The 20,372-nt window shown below is 40.1% G+C and overlaps 1 protein-coding gene across 3 annotated transcripts in view; it reads right to left on the bottom strand.

The window, feature by feature from the left end:
* The window catches only part of SLC9A7 (solute carrier family 9 member A7), a 76,272-nt gene that overhangs the window by 44,278 nt on the left and 11,622 nt on the right, over window positions 1-20,372 (bottom strand). The window lies entirely within an intron of this gene.

Here is a 20,372-nt window from a genome sequence, read left to right as displayed (position 1 = left end):
CACCCTCATTCACACCTCAAATGTGTAAACCCCCAGTCACATGAGAGGCTGAAGATTACGACACATCAAATACATTTCACCTGCCTTAGGACAGAACCAAGCAAATACACTATTGCCAGAAAACAACTGCTGGAAGCACGTGACCGTGACTGATCTGGAATGGTGATGTTTGCCCTATGATTTTATGGCTGTAGCAAGAACATAGTTTTTAGTTTTACAATTCTAGGCAAGAAAACAATGCCTGTTGCACAATCTTCTGTGTACTCCACAAACTTTAAAACTAAGACAGATGACATGCACTATATGTCATTTGCAAGCATTTTCCACATTTCATATAAACAAAAATAAAATTAGTGTAAATGAGCAATCATAAGAGACCCAGGATTTAGGAATACAGGACAAGTTACTTAGGCAGCAGAGAAAATCCAGCCAGAAAATACTATCAATAACAAATGCATCAGCCTCATTCATAACTTAATGCCAGGGGGCTGGAGAAGCACAAAGTTCTAACTGAGCACCACAAAGTTCTAACTGAGCACCATTCCTGTTACAATGTACAAAGAAAAGAACATCTGCAGAGAGTACATATAAGAACAGTCAAAGTGGTTTTGGTCTGGTAAGTATTAAAGGCTCCCTGTTGCCTTAAGATGATCTGCAATTTAATCCTTGTTCCAGACCACTGAAAGATGAAGATGGATGTTTGGTGCTTTTGTTCATGAGGCAGTAGTCACTGTTGGGTTTGCTCCCTGTGACTCTCCCTCTGCATCCATAGTTTCCCCAGAGAGTAAATGAAGCTGACAGGTAGTAACCAAGTATAAATGAGGTAAAACAAACAAAAAAATCTACCACACACAACAAAAACCCCAAATAGACTTATTGTTATGACACAGTGCAAAAAGTAACCAAGCTGCACTCCCAAAAACCCAACCAAAGGAACACACCTCATTCTCCTGAAGTCCACATTAACAAAACTGCTTTAATGCAAGAAGATACAGCAGGTAGCAGCTGTGACACTAGTGAGAGGCTCATCTCCAGCCTTCCTTCTCTAAGAACACAGCAGCAACATGATCATCCCATAGTAACCCGAATATTAAGAGACATTATCTCTAGAAAAGGGAAGTACATACTCAGAGAGAACATGGGAAGAGATCTCCTAAACAGGATAAATCTACTTACTGAAATTCCAATGCTAACAATTTAAATACACTGATTTATAAAATCATCTCCCAACACCACCAGAGCATTTTACAGCTATATATGATGGATGAGGCAGAAACACGGCTCTGCATAAAGTTTACAGCCAGTCACCTCCAAGCCACTTGCATTACCAGTTATGGCTGCAGACCCCTTCACTAACCCAGACAGGCGAGCAGCCTAAGCTTTCTGCTGCTCTCACCCTGCTCACAGCTAGGAAGGGCTACATTCACAGAAGACATCAGGAAGACTGACCGTGGTAAAAATTTATCAGCCAGAAATCCTGTAGTAAATCAGAATGCAAAAAGAAAACTGTACAGATGAGCTTAGCCATAGCTGTTGCATAAAGCCAATTCAATATTGCTATTCAGCTGAGAATAGAGAGGGGGACACTTCTTAAGGCAGCTTCTTAGGGTCAGAGACTGTCTTTACTGAATGCATTGCAAAAGCAGATGGGAAACCCCATTACTACTGCATTAGGAAGAGAAACCTGAGAGCAGGAGGTGACTGGACTATATAAATGGATATAACCCACTTGTACATTCTCCTCCATAATAAGATATACCAGTTATATGACAATTATATTCATAACTAGTACTTTGCACTTGAAGTGAAACATTCTATCCCATATCCTACTTTCCCATGGCCCAGTAGCACAGCCACAGGGAATTTTCATATACCTCCTATTGATAAAACAGCACAATGGATGAGGTTTTTATACTGAGCACCATGCAGTTTGGGAACATGTGGTCTCTGCTGTCAGGGTGCTGTCTTGCAGCAGGATGCACCTGGACCTTTGCTGAGGCAAAAGTCTGTCAGAAGCAGTCAAGTGGGTAAAGCCACCCACAGCTCAGCCATTAAAGGAAATATGTATGAAAACAAAAGGGGCCCAAGGAAGACACACAAATTCCACAGCCAGTTTCATTAGAAAAATACTAGACATTTGTTAGTTCAAAAGATTAATTAGAAGAATGGAAAGCTCCCTGACTTTACAAAGGTACAGGCATACTGCTATGTATATCATGTATTCCCAAACCAACAGGTTTTGAACACTGAAGTGAAACGTTAAAGCACACATTTGACAGAAGTCGTGTTTTTCCGAAAAATATTTGAAGGCTTCACAGAAAACTATTTGGAAGAATTTTTTGTTTTCTAATGAACACGGCATCTTTTACACACTAAAAATTTACTGGACTTGTTATGTGATTTCTACATCGCATCTCACTCGATTATACAACATTAACAAAGCTCAGACAGCTCAGTCAGCTCCCCAAGATCACAAAAAAACAAAACCCCTAAATCTTTTCAGGCAGAAGAAACTGCCTGATTTATAGCCTCAGGAAGAATGCCCTCCTAAGCTGTCTGCCATTAGGTGTTATACAGAAGACCAGGGCATCCTCGGTAATTCTCTCTGGATACTTGATTTCAACCATTCCTGAAACATCAGAGTTGCAGCTGAAGAACAAAAGTAAAATATGTGATGGGATGCCTGGGATTTTTCAATGGGATCCCATGCCTGGGATTTTTCAATGGACAAGCCTAGACTAAATCTTATTGCTCTGTTGTTTATTTGGAAGCAAGGAATGGTTGCTGGAACCTAGGAACAGATACAGAAGAATCAGTACATAACCTCTGTGTTACTCCTACCCAAGGTGTTACTGCTGAAGAGCTTATGGAGAACCTGGAACAAAAGCAAATATTTTTCTCACTGCTTAAGAACACACTACTACATTTTCAAAAAAAAAAGAACCTCTAGGCCAGATAAATCAAGCACCGCCTTTTTTATGGCAAAACTGCAACAAGAGAAAAAGCTATAAATGGGTACAAATGCTTCAAAATTTGAGAAGGGCCTTATTTCAAAGTTTTAGGTTGTGGTAGCTATTGCAATGGCAAGTTTACTTCATTGCTCCAAGACTCTTATGAAGGACTATCTCAAAAACTAATACTTAATAACCTGGATGCATGACTTGCATTCTCACTTTTAATAGAGAGCATTTATGCTGGCAGCTTGCCTATACAATGCTGATCATGCAGGTTGTACACAAAGAACATCTTACTAAAAATGAAGCATTAAATCCTGGGAATATTTTGTCCCTTCTGAAACAAATCACTATTCATAATGAAAAATATTAGATTTCAGACATAGTCATAGAATCATTTAGGTTGGAAAATACCTAAGATCACCGAGTCTAACTGCTCCTAAGTTCCACACTCACACATTTTTTAAACACCTCCAGGGATGATTACTCATCCATCTGCCCAGGTAGTTCCAATCCTTGACTGCCCTTCCAGTGAAAAAAATAATCTTAATATCCAATCTAAACCTCCTTTGATGCAAATGGATTGGTCAACACCAATCTAACAACACACCATTTAAAATGTCATCTTTACTTTTGGTTTTGTTTGAGTACAGAAGTCACTGAAGTGAGAACATGAATTCAGAAAGACACACATAACCACGAGTGCCTTTATCTGGTCAGAGCTGTGGTCTGTGAGATTTCCAGCCCAGTTCTCTGCTGAAGCTGCCCTGAGGTTTCAGGGAGTGCCAGCTGGCAGCTGACTGCAGGAACCAGAGGCATTCACACTTCACATCACACAGTTAGATCAGTGAATTCAACTTGATCTGTGAATCACTGGAGTGGATCAATCCATGAGCTCAAACCTGTTAAGGTACAGTTTCTTTCACACTCTTCTGGTAAAGAGCCACGTGCTGAAAGCTGAGGGTCCTTCCCTTCCAACCCTCAAACTGAGGGAGACTTGGTAGAGATTTTACTGCTCTTTACAGCTACTCTCTGGGGAGACAGAGAAGACAGGGACAGAATCTTCTGGAAAGCGCACAATGATTAAGACTAAAGGCGACAAACTTGTTGCAATGTAGGTGAAAAAAATTAGGCAAGGCTTATTTTTTGAAACAATGGTGGCCAGGCACCAGAACAGGCTGTCAAAAAGGCTGCATAATCTCCTTCCTTGCATAGCCAAAACTCACTTGAGTATGGCCATGAGCAACCTAAGCTGTGGGGGCCTGCAAAGGGCTGGACAAGACTATCTCCTAAGGTCTTTCCCATGAACATTTGGATGCCTCAGACAGACACCTCATACTGCAAACATTTCTTTTAAATCACCCTAATTGCTTTCTGGATTAGGCCTTGGGGTTATCTGTAGCTTTGGAGCTGGGTTTTTATTTTGCTTAAATGACAGGCTGTTTTCCCAATGCAGTAAGTCAGAGCAAAAGAAATAGCAATGAGTCTCATCAGAAAAGCCAAAGAGATCCAGCAGGCTAGGAGGGGGCTGCTTTTACTGCCTCAGTCTACCCTCACTTGCCACCTGCCTTGGGCCTCAACTGACCCTAGCAAAAGCAGGCAAAAGGGGTGATCAGGAGATATTCAGCTAATTCCACGTAAATACTGGAAAGCAGGTACTGTGATATATCACATAAAGCACTTGTTACTAGTACTTCTCTCATCTTCAGTGATACTGCTCGCTTTTGATTTCTTATGTTTAAAAGTCTAGATTTTTCTTCCCTACTTCCAAACTGAACTTTCTACCCCCTTGAGGGCAAAGAAACAAAGCTGAAAAAAAACTTGGCAAGAAGGATGAAAGAAAGTCCTGTATGTATTTTCAAGGTGAAAGACTAATAATAATACACAGTGTTTATCACATAGATCGTTTTTCTTCTGGATGTTTGCGTGCATCAAGATTTGACACTTGGAAAGTTTTACTTTAAATAGCCTAAACATCAACAAATAAAGTGTCATCCTTTGAACATCACAAGCTACACCTTCAAATTTCACTGTGATTTTTGACGAAGTTTCAACACTTGTCCAAAATAATTCAAGCATTTTTTTGGATCCAGAACTGAGCTAGTAATACTGTATATTAAAAAAAAAAAAAGATCACATGTTACATGCCATCTCCAGAAGCACTAGCAATTCACTCTGTATACCTATATTTGTTTGCCATTGGCTGTACTACCCTGCACAGAAGGGCAGAGGAACACCACTACATAACCCCTTGAAGAAGGGTTAAGCCAGTGTCTGCAGAACCCCAGGCCTCTGACAGCATCTGTATTTCCCATATACTCAGCACTGGTGAGGCCACACTTTGAGTCCTGTGTCAACTTCTGGGCACCTCACTTCAAGAAGAATATTGAGGGGCTGGTGCAAGTCCAGAGAAGGGCAATGGAGCTGGTGAAGGGTCTGAAACACAGATCCCATGAGGAGCAGCCGAGGGAGCTGGGATTGCTAACCTGGAAAAAAGGAGGCTCGGGGTAACCTTATCGCTCCTTGGAACCACCTGAAGGGAGGCTGTAGCCAGGTGGGGTCGGCCTCTTCTCCCAGGAAGCCAGCAACAGGACAAGAGGAAATGGCCTAAAGCTGTGCCAGGGAAGGCTGAAGCTGGACATTAGAAGGAATTTCTTCACAGAAAAGCTGATTAGGCATTGGAACAGACTGCCCAGGGAGGTGGTAGAGTCACCATAGCTGGAGGTGTTTAAGAAACAACTGCATGTGCCAGCCAATGCCATGGTCTATTGGTGGCGTTAGGTCCCAAATTGGATTTGATCTCAGAGGTCTTTTCCAACCTAGTTGTTATTCTGAGATTCTGTCTTGCACTCAGCATGGCTAATCATCAGCTACTTTCTCATTGGTGCAATGCTGCCTGTGTGGCATTCGCCAGCTTGTCACATCCCTGCAGAAGATGCAAACTTTGAAAAACGGGAAGCAGTTTATGTTCAGCAGTGTGAGCACATAATAAATCCTCACTACATTTCAGTTTAAAAAATTTTAAACCAGCCTTCTTCAACAGGAAAGGAAGGCAGAGGATGCCAATTCTTGCAGTCTGGAAGAAATTTTGAGGATATCAAAACCCTAAAATTCTGAATAACAAGTTCAAGGTCGTGCCTTGTCATTGCCTTAGGGCTATTTTAGATAAGGAAGTTAAAAGACAATAAACAAGTGGGTAGTTCTTCCTCCTTGTAGGCAGACATAACACTCTGCTATCAAGGGCATCTTTGTAATAAGCATTTCATTCACTTTTAAAATAAGCCAAACTAAGCATAGTTTTGAATTTAAATAAACAGATTACACAAAAAAAAGTTATTGGCACACTGTACAGAACCAAATATCAAATTATCCTGGCTTTGTGCTGGCAGATACACATACACTGTGCACTCATGCCTCCTCAAAAGACGTTTGTGCCAAAAAACTCACAGGAGTGTAGGGATCTAGTTCTTTTTTATTTTGTGTCATGTTGTGTGATTTATGTACTTATATGTGTAGCAAAATGGTTTAAAAAAATTATGAACTACAGGGGCAGCCAGGTATGCTTTATTCTGTAATGTACATTCTTACTGATGGTGAGGTTAAAAAACAGGTTCAAAATAGAAAAAGACTGATTTAAAACAAAACTATCAAGAGATTTAAACAGAAGATTGCTTTGGAATTTCAAAAGTTAGTTTCTGAGCAACTATTAAGTTTCACATACAGCCTTACATTTACATAGGAGATCTATAACCCCAGAAAAATTAGTTTGTTCCAAATTATTTGGAGGGATGAGTAGACCCTATTAACAAGAAAGCAGCCACAGAAATATGACAATAAATGTGGCTAAATGATAGCCTGTAAGAAAAACTGCTGGTTTTATTCTCCCCCAGAATCTAAAATCCAAAAAGAAAAAAAAAATTTTAGAAGCATTAAAAAAAAATCCCTAAACACACAAAACACACACCCCCCAACCCAACAGCATCTGTCAAACAGCCTGAACTGACAGGCAGTCCTGGAAGAAGCTGCTGTCCTCTGGTAATCACATGTGGCCTCTGATCCAAGCACAGGACTATGAGTCAAGGCTCCTGAGCCAGCCCCAGCCTTAGCAATGACTCAGTGAAAGACCTTGGACAAGCCACAGAAGACAAATTAAAGAGAATCTCAACTTAGAAATAAAATACCACAGTTACAAAGGGCACAGGTATTTGTCAGAGATTACAGTCTGCAGCTAATCTCAACTCAGGTGTTTTCAAGTTTAGTTACTGCATAATCATTGTTTCATGCAACACAGATTAAAACATTTAAAGCATTTGCTGTTAAATACTTCATGAATAACATTTAAAACTCCTTTATACTTTTCAAAATATAAGTTTTCCTCCCTATTTATAAAATCCAAGAAGCGAAAACCACGCATGTACCTATACCACATATGTTCCTAGAGATGTGAGCAGCAATGGGCCATCACAAAGACACTGACCTCTGCCTCACTGTGGCTCCCTTTCCTTACTTCACACAGGAGTGACTCCCTAACAGAGTGCCAACTGCAACTGCTCTCAGTTCCCTGCAGTAGCAGCAGAGCTGAAGCATTTCTTCCAGTACAGATTTATAAGCCAGATGAGTAAAACCCCAAACACCAAGATTCTTTCCCCCAGCACATCAGTGACCATGCTGGCAAGCACCAAGAAGAACAGCAGAACCAGCAGCAGGTTATTTTATTTTTATTATAAGTAGTAATACTTATATTATTTAATAATACATTACATTATATACATATTATTTATGTAATTGTGTACAACAGAAAGCTTTCTATTTAATCCTTGTGTTCTGTTACTGCTTTTTCTCCCATTTGCATGTTAGAGCATCAAGCATATCTCAAACAGGAGGCCACAAGTTCATCAGAGTCTGAAAAATAATAATGTCAAGTCTTTTGTTACAAAAAGATTTACAGCAATGGCACCTGGCTCAGGCACTAGCAAGAAATTAGCTTTCCAGTTAAAAAAAAAAAAAAAAAAAAAAAAAAAAAAAGGCCCAGAAAATAATTACACCCCCCCCCAAAGCTTCAGCAGAAGGAGTTATTAATCTGTCATTGCAAGGAGTCAGGCTTCAATCTGTAACCCAATTGAAACTCATTAAGCAGCAACAATCTCTTTCCTGACACTGTCATTTAATTTTGAAGGTTTGACTTAAGGCAAGAAGGAAGGGGGAAGGGGCAGGAACTGCATCCATCTTAGTACAGTTTTGGGTTCAGAGATCCCACAACAGCTATCAGGAGTGTAGCTAGGTCTGTTTTCTTACTAGGAACATTTTGACATCCCATCCTCAGGCCTTCGCTCATTTGTAGAATGTAATAAATATGTATGCAGGCCTTCATCCTAAAAACAATTCCTGGGAATTTCTGATGAGGATAGGGGCCAAAACAAAGTCTTAGGAGGAAAAGGACAAGAAGAAATTTGAGCAAGGTGATTGAAATAAAATCTACACCAGAAAAGTTCTCCTTGAGACAACAAAAAACATTCCAATACTTCTCTTCCCAAAGTTCTTTTTGCACAAAGCCCTTTCCAGTTACTAACAACACAACCTTCTACATGTAGAAGGGACAAAGGTTTCAAGTTGACTGAATTTTCAAGAAAACATTTTTTTGCTGAGGCAAGCTCCACGTTCTATAGCTGTGGGCAGAAAAGCAACCAGCACTTGTAGATAAAATGGTTTGTGGCTTACAGAGAAATGTACTGACCCAAAAGACAGAAATAGCAGCGAGATGACAGCTCTGGCTTTCTGTGATCATTATGTCTGACCATAGAAGCCTTGTTATTACTGCATCCAAACACACACAGTCCAAGAGAAGATCTACCCCATCTCATAGAAGCAACCTGCCCCTTACAGATATGTCCCAAAGCAGAGCCAAGAAGCCACATGTTTCCTGTTCTTCCTTTCTGAGTGACTGCTCTGAGCACAGGCACTTCATTGACCATGGCCTTCTCACAGCCACACCACAATTGTCAATCCCACTGTACAGCTGTTCTAACATCCATCCCATTATATCTGCTTTGAACCAAAAAAAGCTGGCAAATGCTCTTCTAGGACCTTATGGACAGCTGTCCAGAGGAGCAAAGGAATCTACTATTACTTGTTCTCATATGTAGTTGGAAATTGAAGCAGGTTTTTAATACTAACTGCAGAAGTCAGCAAATGGCTTCTGCCACAGCCTGCAGTGCATGAACAGTTTCACAACACTTCTGCCTTCCTGAATGTTTCCCATCAGTTGGAGAAGAAGAAAGAATGCACTTTGAGCTGTAACCAAAAAAAAGCCATCCAAAATCTCAGCCTGCTTACAAAAAAGCACATTGTCCAGAGGTCCCACAGCTGCAATTCCCAACCTCCTACACAGCTCATTACCACCCTTCTTTCCTCCTAAATTGGCACAAGCTTTACCTTTTTCCAGCTGAGCTCACCCTAGAGTTCCTAGCCACTAACTTCATGCTCCGCTCCCACTACACATTGATGCCTCCTTGCCTGATCCCAACAGACCTCAGGTGCTGCTGCAGCCTGACATTTCTGCCATCTCTTACATCTTTTTTAGCCTCAGCCTGAGCAATTGCATCCATTTCATCTCCTCTCTGCATGCCACCTCAACTCTAACCCCAGCACATCTCCTTGGTGGCACAGAAGCAGATGGGAACCTATGATTTCATGTTTCCTCCTAGGAAAAGGTGTCAGATGAGGACTAATAAAATCAGATTTACTAGAGATGAAGAGCAGCCAATTGCTGCTATGTGGAATAATCTGACCCACTGACATCCAGGGCAGCTACTTACACCACAGGGTTCTGGTGCAAGACCCCTCAGCAGGACAGAAAAAGGTAAGGAGTAAAACTCCCTTCCAAAGGCTGATCCCACCTACATGAGCAGAACCATCGTGCCTCCCATGAGCTTCCTCTGAAACAACCCATTTTAAGTGTGTAAGCCATATTTTTTATTTATGCTGTCTATTGGCCATTTATTCCTCTCCCCCGCATATTTTATTGAACAACCTTAAGAACAAATATAAGAAACTCTCAGGTTAAGACAGCAGGTTTAAAGCAATTCTTGCCTCTCAAGGTAGATGAGTACCCTGTCCAGAAGATATCAAGCCAGAAGAAGGATCTTCATTTCACTTTTTTCACTCCATGGCACTTTCAGGGCTATTTCAGATAACCATCACCAGAGTACCCTCCAAAAATCCTTAATTTTTTTCTCATGACATGATTTATGTGAATTCAAAAGTATCCATTTTCATCAATAAAACCATGTCTAACCAGTTCAGTTGAAAAATTGTTTAAGTCAACTTGCTCTTTAGATAATTAACTGTACATGAATACTTATAAAAACCCATTAATTTAATAAAACCCTAGGAATGTATACATTTGCCACCAGAAGTATGAACAACTCCCCCCTGACATAAAACTAGAGGATGGGATGGACCCACAGCCCTGTTCACAACGAAGGACAGAGAGCAGCAGGCCATGAAACCAAGCACTGCTGCTCACCATGCACATTCTTTACACCTTCTTGCAGACATGAGCTCAAGTAGCCTGCCACATCACTGCTCAGATGTGTATAACCTTCACGGCCTTTTCTTTCCACTTTTCCACTTAGATTTTTCAAGTTAAATATAGTATCAGCTAATTCTGGCTTCTATTCAATTTCACTTCTCCAAAGACTAAGAAAATTGCATGACAAAATAATACAAGTGCCAGTGACAGCCACATGTATTATATTATAATGTATTTTGTCCAGCTTGCAACAGCCATCTCAAACCACAGAAAAAGCACCTCATTTAATAGCAATGTGTCTGCTGGGGCCCTGGTATCACATAAGTAGTTGAAGCTAACAGAAAAAAAAACCTCAAGAAACCCCAAAGAACAATGGTATGTATAGATAAAAGGTTACTCCACCCTGCCCTAAGTGCTGAGACAATCTATATCCATCAATACTGCTTGTGGAAGCATGTATTGATACCATCAATACCTCAGGGAGCATGCAGCTGGATTTTTGTTTTTAAAAATCATGTGTTAGTACTGCTGCTTTTGGACAGCATGGTTAAGAGACAGGTAACCAATTAGATACTTGGAGAAACTCCTATTGAAACTGTAACAAGTACTTATTCCAAGATTTTCTACCGTGTGAATTTGCAGGTTAAATGGCGGTGTATGTGCACCTATTAATATCCTTACAGCACAAAAGTTTGACCAGTATCTAACACATAAAGACCACAGATTTACTCCAGTGGAGGTAAAGTGTCTAGGGCAACTCATTGCAACTCCTATTTCGCCTACACCAAGCTTTGGTTTGGTGGCAGCCCTCTGTATACCTTGACATTTAGAGAAGTCACAAGAAGTGGTGAATGGCATCTGCCAGAGCTGTCATCTTTCTCTTCCAAGCATAAAAACAAAAAGAAACCAGCCTAGGATTTCCCATATCTCCCATTGCTGCTCAAAGCACCAAGTCAGAAGATAAATAACTTTTCCTTTCAACCCACTGCTTGAGGCTTCCAGTCCAACACAGCATTTTCAGCACAACATGATACCTTTTACACCTCAGAGGAAATGTTTTAATGTCTCGAAGTATTAGAGTTCATATACACCTCATAGGCAGAAGATGAATGTCTTTTGTGCAATTCATGTTTAAAAAGCTACAGATGTGCTTTAAATTAAGTTCATTTTTTTCAGACACAAAGTCCCTGGTGCACTTGAAGAGAGTTCTGATTCAATGATTTGCCTTTTAAAAGCCATTAGCAGTTTGCAGCAGCTCCCACACATTTGTCTTCCATGCTGTTCATCATGATGGGTGGGGAAAAAAGAAAAGTACACAGCTGCAAACAAAACAAAGTGTGGAAGAGTTAGAACTGACTTAAGTCTGACAAAAAAATCTAAAAGTTCAAGCTCAGATTCACAGTTTAAAGACCTACTGGGAAAAAACATTTGCAACTTGAAACTGTCATAACTACAGAGAAAAAGAAATTACCAAAAAATTTACTCAAGCCTCCAGGGAAGAAAAAAAAAGGAAAAACTGCTTTTTTTCCCTCTTAGATGTCAGCTGAATTTTGCTTGCTAAAACCACTTTTGAGACCTAAAAAAGCCACTTCCTGGGTTTAAAGACTGAAATGCTTTGGAAGAGTTTTAGAAAACTCCCAAACCACATAATAGACCTTTTCAATTTCAGCTACCCAGCTTCTTAAACAAAAGTAATTCAAAACATGATCACCTATAGCATGGATTGCCTTGGTGAAATACACCCATTTATTGGCAAATACTTTTAAATTTGTGCATTACTTTCTACTAGCTAAGGGTTGGCAGAATGAAGGAAGTCAGATTCTTCACTTAGACTGTCCAAAAACTGGGAGAGGCAGTAGTTTCAAAGACAGCCTCCAACTTGAGCTAGCAAATTTGGAGTACACAATACAAGGGATGAACACTTTCCACTATGACAAGTCCAGCTGGTGGGAACCTGCAGGATTTTATGATTAGCAATCCTAAAAATTGAGACCTGTGTATACAAAGATGAAAACAGAGTTCAAATCAGAAGTTTGGAATGAAAGTTTATTCAGACTATATTTCTCTAAGATTCTCCATGGCTTTTTCAAGAGATAAACACAAAAATTCGTCTTTATGGAGCAGGCTCAGCTGCTTTTTCCTAACACATCAGCAGACCTTCTAGCACATCTGCTGCTTTCACTGTTGCCATTCCACTGACAGATATGGGTTGCCTCTCTTTCATCTCCTCTGTTCCCTGTGGAAAATCTAGGTGCCAGTGAACCATTCAGCAACAAGTGGATGACCAGAACATGCAGGCTGCAGCACTACCTGGACACTCCTAATACTCATCCTCCTAAAATGGCAACTTGAGCCTTGCCACAGTCCCCACTGACCAGGAGCAAACCCAAGGTCCTGATGTGCTATACAAAGTATTTGTTCTGCAAACTCCTTAAAAGTTTAATACAACAGGAGCATGGAGGCATAAAATTGCTGACTGCTCTACCCATCACACATGCAAGCACGCCTCTAACTGGAAGGGTATGGTAAGAACTCTGACAAAAGTAAAAGGTGGTTTTAAAAGAACTGCTCTCACTCTGAGGTTGCAGAGTATGAAGCTTATTAAATATTAAGGCTAGACAAATTGCAGAGATGTCCACAAGACTCAAGACTTTGCAATCCAATACTGACAGGCTGAGAAGGCAGTGTGGTATCCTCACCTAATATTACTGTAGATTTTGCAAAAGGTGTGATTGCATAAGAAGTAATTTGATTTTTTTTTCCAGAAAAGGAGTAGAAAATATTTCTGTCAGAACAGAAATATTCACAGTTCCAGTTTCTGAGGAAATGTCTCATAAAAGCAAAGAAAATTCTATCAAATAAAATTTGTATAATTCTATCTTGCTAAACTTAAGCCCTATCCTCCTTGATGCCTGTGCTTTAAAATAAATTTACTGTAAAAGATGAACTAGAGACCTCCATAAAATATTTTAAAATGGGATTTAAAAAAACAAAAAGTTAAGACTTCTTAAATAAAAAAAACAAGGCAAAAAAGTGACAATGGTAAGAACAGCTATTTTGGCTGTTAAAAGAATCATTTACTACACTAGGAAGAAAAAAATCCAAATAAAAGTATGAATATTTCCAAAGAGGCTTCCATAACAATTCTGCCATTAGCTATGAAAGATTAGAAACAGTTATATTTAGCTGTACATTTGGCTAGGCTTCCACACTTACCTTGATCAAAACCACAGCACTGATTCACAGGACACCAGAAGAGCCACAGTTGCTGGGGCAAGGAGGGCACTGTGACGTAGCTCAGAGAGCAAGGAAAAGGGCTGGGTGATGGCAAACTGTCTGACAACAAAGCAAAGACAAAAACACATCCCAAGAAGCAAAGTGGAGAGAAGCTGCAACCAAAAGTGCATGGAGCTGCATCCCCTGACTTTTCCGTCCATCACAAGTATCATTACTTCATCTTAACTCCAATACCATGTTCCTGTACGGAATGCAATTTTCTAAAGCAAACTAAAGTGTTCCAGCCTGCACAAGCAGCACAATAAACTTAATTTCAGTTTGCTTTAGAAAATTGCTCTCCACTCCCAGAAATCAGCAGGCAGAACAAGAGAACACTGCACTGGGTTAGACAGCTCAAACACAAAACCCAGCCTCATTCCAACACATGCCTTGGGTTTACTCTAAGATTAGCCTTGCTACACCTCACAGAAGGTTGACGAGCACTAGGATCATGTCCGGTTTGTTGAAATTTGTTAAGGATATCAACAAGGTGGGTCTCTTCCAAAAGTGACAAAGCCTTAAAGCAAAGCCATGCTGTCTGCCGAGTTAGATTCCAGGCTTGAGTCTCTAGGAGCTACCAAGTGATGCCAACAACCACAAGTCCCTTTTCACCAGTGGCATGACCTGGCATTCTTGAACAAGTAAGTATTTATGGGTTTGGTTGAGAAGAGCACTGGGCTTTCCAAGTTTCACTGATATATGAGACCATATGCGAGAGCATAAGAAAAGAAAATCCCAATTGCAGGCATCAGAAAGCAGCAGCTGAAAGCTGCAGTGAGTGCTTTAGATCTTGTCCCTTGCCACAGCTTCTCACCTGCAAGATGAAGCCATAGCACTGCTCTGCAAAGGCATCTCAGGGTTTGGTGAGCGTGTGAACCTCAGGAGTAGCCATCACATTCCCAAAGAACAGAAGGAAGGAAGAAAACTTTACAGAAACATGTTACACGATAATAGCTTGATACACCGCATTCAAGCTCTCTGCTAGAAGCCAACAGAGACACCATGAGTAAAGCAGGCCTTTCAAGTCAGCTGCTGGAGGTGATTTGCTATTGTGGATACACTATCTCCAACAGTATCTAGGAGCTGTTCCTCACTGCTGCTGGAAACACAATATCCTTCAGTCTGGGATAAAGAACCAGTTGGACTAGTGCAGCTGAAGCACAGGCGAGGAACAGTGGAACAAACATGATGCATTTTCTTGGGATGGACAGAAGCAGTGCACAGGTTGATCTGGTACACTTTCACAGGATGAATATGACAGTCATTATTTTTGCAGTATCCAGAGACCTGGTGAAATATCCTAGGAGTCCAGATGAACATGGAGTATAGTAGTATTGGACATTGTTATTCAATTTTCTGTGCCAGATGTAGCATGCAAGCTGGTTCACACAAACATACTATACAGTCCAGTTCCTTCAGTGTGACCTGTCAAAATCATCAAGTAGGAACATGAAAAAAATTTTATCTGTGACATGGTTATAGTAATACAAATCCAGCCTGACAGATAACAGCTGGGCAACTGATGTCTACAGAAGTGCAAATATTCAATTAACAACATCTCTGAGCAATAATCACAGGTGTCCTGATGTCAGGAAATGCAGTCACACCATTACCTGTCAAACCAGGGAACATACATACATCAGCAGAGAACTGCAAAAAAGCACACCACTGTGTGCTCAAGTCCAGCACTAGCAAAGATCCTAAAGATGGCAAGTGCATACAAAATAATTTCACTGAAAAGCTAAAGAAAACAGTGCTTAAAATATGCAGCTAAGTGGCTTATATAGCACTGTGTCTTCATCAAGGGAAAACCCTTCCCCATTGCTTGCTCCTGTCATCTCTCGCCATCTCTCTGAAAGAGCTTGAGCTACTATTTTCAAGCTCTTAGTTTGCTGTTCAAAGGCCTTCATGCAAGAGTTGTCAGAAACAAACTACCAGTAGCAAAACACTGTTCAGAGAAGATTGTCTTCAAAAAGCACCACTAACATTTACCACTTCAGTAGCTGTATCAAAGTCTTGCTGTATTTGCTTGTTGACTGAACCAGAAGAGATTCCATAGTGAAATCTCAAAGGCAAGAAAACCTTCTTCAGACCAGAATATGAATACTGTTTGCAATAAATGACATTCACTGAAATGCTGTATTTTTACTTCATATATTTGGTTTGTGCAGTTGCTAAACCAGCTACTGCCAATGGAATCAGAAGCCCCAGGCAGTCAAGACATGTCTGTACTAGACACACTATTCACACATACCCTCCAAAACACTGACAAAACAATTTCAATGTAATTCTCTATTTTAAATTATATTGTACTAGCTTCCTATGTTTTATCTATTTGATCTGTTGGTTGTAGTTGAACCAGCTTGTTAACATGAGACATTCCAAAACTGCTCCACTAATGGAGCACTGGGAAGTGCTATATGCCACCTGAAAGTACAGCAACTGCCCAGTGGTCATTAACTCCTGATTAACATCTTTTGCAGAAAAGACTGTTATCACTGAGGGTAGAACTGCTAAAGTGCTTTATCCAAACATCATGCAAAAAAAAAAAAAATCTGCATTTACCAACACCTACCCCATCAAGGGCAAATTGGAATATGAAGGTACACAACTCTTGGTGACAGTACTATTTATATTTGAGAAACACAGTACATTTCAGCCCCAGAATCAACTCTGATGTTCAGCCAGCACAGCAGAGTGTTCCTTCTTCAGTGCTCCTAGCATAACACAGTGCAGCATCCCACTCAGAACTGCAAGCACCTTTTGATAAGACTTGTCTGATAAGATAAGCACAGCTAACAATGGAAAGTAGAATTAAAATCCAAAATTACAAGCTTTCAGTGAGAAATAAACAAATCAATCACACTTAGGAAGAGAGACAGCATGTGCTGTACTAGTGTGCCTTGGACTGTACACCATCCCTGAGTACTCTACTGTGCTTTTAATAAAAAGAGTATGTTACCCAATGCTAACTTTTTTTTTTTTCAGCCCAAATACTCCACAATATACTGACAACTGAATAAATGCCCAGGACAATCTGGCCATTCATGACTGCTGGAGTTCATCATTCCTACTTATTCTTCATCCTTTGCAGATGCAGTAATGCTTATGAATGCAGGCTTTCTTCAGATTGTAAAGAATGGCAATAGGGCCATAATGAAAATCAACCCAAAGAAAATCCAAGCTTTCAGAGCATGCACTGAAGATTTGCTCATCTGTACAATGGTCAGCTAGCAAACATACCCATTATAAACAAAAGAGGAAAATTGTGGGAATTGAGTAAAAATGGTTTACAAAGCACTGCATCATTTAAATGTTGTATTTCAAAAATCACGTGTTTCTGTATGAGTAGAGTTTTTTCACAGTACCTTCTCTCCCAAATACGCAGAAGGGCTACCTTTCCCCACTCCTTTTTATTTAGGGATCAGTAAGTCACAGAAAGAAGGAATGACAAAAATAAAGAGAGGTTACAGATAGGCTGAAACACTGTTGCAGGTATTGTAAAGCCTTCTGCCGCTTCAGTAAGAAAATATGTCCATGTCAGGTCCTGACGTGTTCTGAAGCTGCAGCAGTTAAAATAGTTCTTGAGAAAAGAAAAATGATTGCTGCAATGTCCATTCATGCTGAGAACCTCAATAGAATTACTGCTTCAGTGAGCCTTTCCTCAGTAGCAGGCAAACCAGCTTTACAGTGCTTTTGCTAGAGCCCAACAGAAATAAAAAGAAAAAATCTCTCTCAAATTCTAAAAATAAATTATACAATTGCAAATGCAACCCAGTAAAAAGTGGGTTTTTTTTTCTTTTAACAAGTCATATCAATTCAAGAAAGAGAAATTATTATGAAATATGAGCAGGTTAAGTAACAATAAATGGGAAATCAAATTGAATAACTGCTCCTTACAGTGAAGTTTTATCTAGCTGTTAGACTTAGGTATACAGAACCAGTTTTGGGATTATCTTGAGAAAGCAAATGGACTCTTCAGCTTACCATATTCTTCTGAAATATATAGCTGTAATATTTCAAAAGGAGCAACAGGACTTTGGGGATGGGCACAGCATTATATCATTGTTGCCATAATGTTTCAGGCTATGAGATCCAGATGGGTGCAGGAGAAACTGTCATATTTGTTACAATAGCAAAGCACTGACAAAAGGTGTGCCCAACTGCTAGTGCTAAATGCTGACAGACTGAGCTGCCACATCATTGGGAAAACACTCAGAGTGTCATGCTGCCAAGTTGTAGGCCACAAACATAACAATTAAAAAAAAATGGCAGACAATAACACTACCTATATAAAATTCACATATTTGTTATCCTGCATAATGGCTGGTCACTAGTAAAGTATTTGCTTTGAGGACTGGATTTAGTTTTGATTACTCCCTGAGTAAAAGATCATATATTCCAGCAGTCTAAGTAGAAAACTTACCATTAAATTCAACTGAAAGTTAGCAAGTGTGCTAAAATCTTTCTGCTACAACACTAACTAAAAAGTGCACCAAAACAAATGGAAATAAAGGACTGAGAGGATCTTGCAACATGAGTAATGCACACAATGGTCAATATGAAGACACTTGTGGCAAATACCAAAGCCCCACAAGGCAGGAAATCCCCCCATTAATTGTTTTACCAATATTCAGATACCCTTGAAAAAAAAAATTAGTCACCTCTTTTTATAATTGCTGACTAGAAAGAAAGGGCCACAAGAAGTCCCTCCACTCCTCTGTGCTGGGTTAAGAGTCATGGGCACTCCAGCACCCCCACAGTCTCTAGCTCGCCCTTCTCCTGTAAGAGCTGTAGCAGCCTGCCTGCTTTGCATGGCCATAACAAAGGAAAATGGATGTGTTGCAGGCACAGGTAGACACACAAACTCAGATCATGTTTAGCTGGGGCCCTGTGTGATCATTACAAGAGCAAAGAGCATGCACAGAATCAACTGCTTCAAAGCAGAGGTTCCGCTTTTCCTGGAACTGTAAAGACAACACTGACGGAAATCAATGAGCAAGGACAGAATCACAGCTCATGATCTGATTCAGCAGTGAGTTTCCCAAGCTATCTTGAGCAAACCTTTCCTGTTGCACTTCAGACCTAGTATGATTTTCCATCTTTAAGAGGCAAAAATTAAAATGGAAATGTTTTACGATGCTTGGATGCTTTTCATGGAACCGTAAATACACACACACTTTTTTTTTTCTCCATCCCATATAAACAGGCAGTGATAAAAACTGGGTTCCAGCTTCAGGCTGATGAGCAGCATTAGCCCAACTATTCTCCTACTCCCTGCTATCATACTATTCCTGTAGGTGTACCAAGCAAGGAGCAATACAAAGAAAAAAAGCAGCAGCATAAACAGGTGAATAAAATATTTTTTGAGGGCTGAGCAATTTACTTGTGGGGTTCAGAGATGGTGCAGCTGACATTGACTTCTGAAAACCTTTGTTGCTGTTTACCTCAACAGTCCCAGTCACAGCTAGGACTCTCCTTCTTTAAGTTCCTAAGAGAAAGTGTTCTTTTTCAGGATTTCCTATTTATTATCTCAAAGATTCAAGGTTACTGGACTGTGACCCACAGACTAAATAGAAAGGTCAAACAAATATCACAGGAATATAGCAAGGAAAACTAGACTAGTAAATCAGAATATTTTTCTTCTTTGCAGAAAACTTCTATTTTTTCAACCATTGATTTTTCATCCCTAAAAAAAATTCATATCACCCCCCGATATTTCTGTCTTCTTATAGTCAGCATTTCAGGCCATTTCAATAAGCCTGAGTCCTCTGCCTTCATCTCTCTCTGCAGACACAAGCCAAGCATTTCTCCTTTGGGTACCTTTTGCTGCAGGAATCTGTTCTGCAACTTCTTCTGGCCAGGTTAGGTGACTTCTTCAGTACTGGCTGACCTCCTACTCACTGAAGCTTACAACAAGACTGCTTGATTCTCAAGCCCATCAAACCCTAAGTCACAGATAAACTTTCCTGGCCAATACAATCACTTGTATAACAGAATATGTCCTGCAAATGTGACATCCCATTAGTAGTAACTCCTAGCACAAGAAACTTGGTCAATTCAATTTACAGTATGAAAATGAGCTTTGCTCCAGCCATTACAGACATTTTAAAAATATGTTACTGTTTTCAAAATAATTTTCCTTAACTTTGAAGCCCAGCACTAGGGAATGGACCTCTGGCAAACTGCTGCTAACAGAAATCAGTAATGTCTTCCCAAACCTTTTTAACACCTCTAGAACACCTTCCTGGTCGCACCAGTTCACTGCCTCCAAACCTCAGAAAGCCCCTGTTTCAACAGGAACTTCCCATAAATCTGCATTTGTCAACAAGCTGCTGTTTCAATCCTCTCAACCAGTAAGGCAAATACAATGTAACAGGAAAACCACCTACAGTAGGAGCGGTTAAATTTAGGAATATACCTAACTATTAACTTCAGGTGTATCATGTTTCCACCAGTCATACATTTATCTCAGTATATGATTCATGGACTTTTAATATTCTCCCCACAACATGCACTCAGTTTATGTATCAGGACAACAGAACGATGAATCGAAGTTTTAGTTGAAATGTTTTTCTGGTGTTAATAAAAATATCATATCCACATGAAAA

This window comes from Motacilla alba, chromosome 1 (genome assembly GCF_015832195.1).
Source record: "Motacilla alba alba isolate MOTALB_02 chromosome 1, Motacilla_alba_V1.0_pri, whole genome shotgun sequence".
In the NCBI taxonomy this organism is placed as follows: Eukaryota; Metazoa; Chordata; class Aves; order Passeriformes; family Motacillidae; genus Motacilla; species Motacilla alba.
The sequence above is the reverse complement of the archived record's forward strand: the minus strand, read 5'-3'. Positions and strand labels throughout refer to the sequence as shown.